At 38.9% G+C, this 4,771-nt stretch overlaps 1 pseudogene; it reads right to left on the minus strand.

The window, feature by feature from the left end:
• Positions 1-3,468: 3,468 nt before the first annotated feature.
• Positions 3,469-4,016, minus strand: LOC136863727 (uncharacterized; annotated as a pseudogene).
• Between the last annotated feature and the right edge of the window lie 755 nt (positions 4,017-4,771).

Here is a 4,771-nt window from a genome sequence, read left to right on the forward strand (position 1 = left end):
GCCAAAGACGTTGCAGAAATCAAGAGAAGCAAAAAGCATGCCTGGTGGAATAGTACCTGCGAATCAGTCCTCCAAGAACGACTCAATGCGTGGAAACAGTACAACTCTACGAAATCAGAAAATCATTGGGAAACCTACAAAACCCAACGTGCCCAAGCAGCTAGGGTGTTCAGAACTGAGAAACGTAAATACGAAAAATCTCTCAATGAAATGATAGAACAAAACTTTAGGAAGAATGAAAGCAGAGAGTACTACAGAGCCTTCAAACGCAAACTCACTGGCTATAAACCACCATCTCTATGCTTTGAGCGAACGGACGGCACACTGGCGACGTCAAATGAAGAAAATTGCAGCATTCTGGCAGATTACTTCAAGAATTTACTTAATTGCTCTAAACCGCAAAGCGCCATTGAGACCAAGGAACCCTTACTCAGGTACCCAGATTCCAGACCACCCGACAGAGATGAAATCAAGCGCCACATTGCCCGTCTCAAAAATAACTATGCGCCGGCGGAAGACTCAGTAGTAGCAGAACTATGGAAATATGCCCCAGAAGAATCACTTGATATCTTGCAAAAGCTAATAGAAGAAATTTGGAACAAGGAGACCCTACCCGAAGATTGGAAAATAGCTTTGATCCATCCATTACACAAAAAAGGCAGCATGAAGAACATCAACAACTACAGAGGAATATCTTTGCTACCCGTGACTTACAAAATTCTATCACTTGCCATCCTGGAGCGTTTGGAAGCACAAGTCGAACATGAAATAGGTGAATACCAAGGAGGGTTCAGAAAAGGTCGCTCAACAGCTGAACAGATCCAAAATCTCAAAACGATCATCAGATATTGTACACTAAGGTCCAAGCAGTATGTGTCTGTCTTTGTGGACTTTAAGACAGGACGTCCTGCTAAACATCTTAAATGAATTTGGAGTTGATTTGAAACTGCTGGCATCAATTAGAGCCACCCTGGCCGATACAAAATCCAAGGTGAAGTTCCACGGATGTCTCTCGTATTCCTTTGACATCAAAACAGGAGTCCGACAAGGTGATGGGCTATCCCCGATACTCTGCAACTGTGTTCTTGAAAAGATCATCAGAACCTGGCGGGTGAGATTACAGGAAACCAACTACAGTCCATTGAGAATAGGAACTAAATCCAAGGGGATCGCAACAGACTGCTTAGTATTTGCCGATGATATTGCTGTTCTCTCAACCGACATAGAAACCGCTAGAGCTCAAGTTGAAATTTTAAAAGAAATTGCCGAACAAACTGGTTTGCAGATATCGTTTGAGAAAACAGAAGTAATGACTAACATCAAAGAGGCTCCACCAAAACTCCACACAAAATACGGGGACATCAGTCGAGTAGACAAATTCAAATACCTGGGTGAGATCATCATGAAAAATGGACTGGACAACGAAGCACTTCAGGAGCGAGTACGCAAACTGGAAATAGCCTACCAAACATCCCGCATAACCTACAACAAAAAATGCCTTTCCCAAAACACCAAGATACGTCACTATGAAACAGTTCTGAAGCCAGTAGTTCTATATGCAGCCGAAACCCTGTCTCTAAATGCCAACAAAGGACTCCTTGAAGAACTGGAGAAAAGAGAACGCAAAATTGTGAGAGGAATCTTGGGATCAAAGTACAGAAATGGAATCCATCAAAAGAGATCCAACAAGGAAGTCTACAGCAAAATAGAGAAAATTACCGACACAATCAGAAAAAGACGGGCACGATTTTACGGCCATCTGAAAAGAATGGACAGAAGAAAGTTAACTAAAGATATCTTTCACTTTTTTGATTCAAACCCTAAAACCACAATTCCCTGGTTTAGAAATACCAAAGAAGACCTGCAAATGCTACACATCTCAGCTGAAGACGCCTTTAACAGAGATCTCTTCCGCAAGAAAATATTGACGAACGGGCTAAACCGAGACGAGGAACAGAAGAGAAGACACGGTGCTCCTTGGACAGAGGAGCGTAAGCAGGCCCACTCACAAAGAATGAGGGAAATTTGGGCTCTAAAGAAGGCCAAGTTCAGTGTCAAATGCAACAAGACTTAACGTGGTCCTTGATGGCCCCAGCGAATTATATATAATAATAATAATAATAGTAATAATAATAATAATAATAATAATAATAATAATAATAATAATAATAATAATAATAAATACTCGTAAAATTTCAAGACAGTGACATTGACGTTGAGAATCGTGTAGGAAATATATCCTGATGTATCCAAACCAGGCATAATGAAATTTCAGCAATTAACGGCAGCTTTCACTTCTGTTAGCGCATAGTAGAAAAAGTATTAATACTACTGTAATTTGTCTATATCTGTATATTGGAACCTTTCAGGCGCGGAATTCAATGACACATCCTCTGAAAACTCCACGGCATATTTGCGATGGGGTGACAAATGCCTCAATTGAACACACACACCTCCGCTCTACGATCTAGTCTTCCGGAATCCCGGGGCGTGCTATGTTCAGGTCTAATAAAACTAAATGTAACTTACAGGCTTACAAGAATGGAGGAAATGTGGAGTTGCTCAATTCTGCTGCAAATGAAAAGCCATAAAAAGCTGTTAAAAATAAATTTAATAAACTGGTTGAGTGATATATATTAAATACAAATCGAAGAATATTTCACGAAACTGTTTATTTGGACAATGCACTCCACTTCTGAGGCGAAACTCCGACCTAAAATTAGTAAAAATATCATCGATTTGATTTATTATTCATTAAAACGAGTACACCTCATATCTATGAGAATTAAGTTGAATATAGAAATCGTGAAGCAACGAGTAGTTATTAAGTCTCCCTCCGACATTGGGAGGAATATTACACACACAAACAAAAAATATGAAGCTACTGTAACTTTGAGTGGCCATACCTGACGTAGGCAGATTCACATGTTTGATTACATATATCCTCCACAATTTTCATCGAATCTAAATGAAACTCGGTACACTAATTTAAATGACCTAATGATTTGCTGTGTATGTTTCATGGACACTGTGGTAATTTTCTCTTACCTTATTGAAGAATCAATTTTTTCATACGCCACTGTGTTTCGGTACACATCTTGAGTAAGTTATGAAATAAAATTTAAAATTTAAGTTATATTTATAATCTACTCAAGTATAGAGACTTTACAGTGCAGTAACTATTTCCTAAATATTTTTGTTGATTTTCTGCAATGTTTTGAACTTCATGGTAATTTTTTATTTTTCTTATTTTTAAAACAATATTTTAATATATACATTTTTTATTATTCAACATTTTAAAATTGTACTCCACTTCAAGCTTTGTATATATTTGTATGACTTGTGTTCAAAATTTTATGCAATTACATCAAGGAGTTCTTGAGATTGTTGTACCTAAATTATGACAAATGTGAATTTCAGAAAATCAAAGAAAACTTTTCATAATAAACTTTCAAGACTACACCTTTCCTAAAACTGTCCATAACCATACTCCTCTTCTTCATTAGCATCCTCTGCTGCTCTCTTGTCTGCTCTGCTTCTCTGCCTAGCTGCCTGTTGAATGGTCTGCATTGATGCCTCCGCCTTTGCTACTCGTTGTTCATCAATGGACCTAAGTATTTGTTCTGTGAAGACTCCAGGTGTAAGTCCCAGCCTCCTAAGGATGTGAAGTCTGGCCAAATTGCTATCATTAAATACTGCTTCAGCATCCAAAGCAGCAATCATTACCACCAAGTTGGAAACAAACACTGTCTTAGGACACCTCTTCCAAATGAGAGCGTTGAATTTTGAGTTTTGCCATGTAAACATCTTTTAAACAACTCTGGTGCAGCTAGAACCCTAAAATATGGTTTGATAGCCAGTAAAACAGCTTCAGGAAGATTGTTGTTATGTCTGTAAGTCTCACTAGCTTCTATGGCTTTCAAAAACTTGCAGAACTTATCAGAACACAGGAAATGCTGAGGTGCTGTGTCATTCGACAGATAATGAAACCATATAGCCCACAGAGCTCTTCTCATCTTCTCCAAGTCATTTGCATTATTTCTAATGACTCTGCCATAATAAACTTGCAGGCTATCAATTCTCTTCTTGGTCAGCCTATTTTTTCCTCCAAGTGACTTACCATCTTCCAACAACTTGCCTTTATTTTCTGCGACAAGTCTCCTCAACCGTCCACCCATCCTTTTCTGGACATGACCAATGCACTCTAGCACTATAGTCATTCCCATAGGGTTGGCTTTCAGCTACAGTCTTGAAAGCACTAGAGTCACCATTCCCCAAGTACTTTGCATATCTTACATCATATTTCTGTAAGGAGTGATGGAAAATTAGCTTCATACCTGCAGCTTCCATCACACCCCTGAACCTGAATAATTCCTGCTGCACGCACTTTCATGAGCATCTTGCCAATCCTTTTCCTTTTCACTGTTTATGCATCTTGTGTGCAAGGCACATACAGAGCAATGTTTTGACATAACTTGTAAATCTAACACTTTGCCAGTGTAAACATTAATGACAGACGACACTCCATGCAACGATGTATGTCCCCTCTTCATCCAGGAGCTGTCACAAGAAACAGCCAAGTCTTTAGGTTCTGCTTCATTATTCTCTAGAATAGCTTCCTGAACAGCTATTTTCATGCTCTCTTCACTAAACTCTTCCACTGCATTCAAAAGTGACATGTTCATAGCAGTGAATCTTGCTGTTGGAGCAGGCATGTTCGTAATACCACGTAAGAAGTTCCCACTTTCTATACCAAGATCAACACACCTTA

This window comes from Anabrus simplex, chromosome 2 (assembly GCF_040414725.1).
Source record: "Anabrus simplex isolate iqAnaSimp1 chromosome 2, ASM4041472v1, whole genome shotgun sequence".
NCBI lineage: Eukaryota > Metazoa > Arthropoda > Insecta > Orthoptera > Tettigoniidae > Anabrus > Anabrus simplex.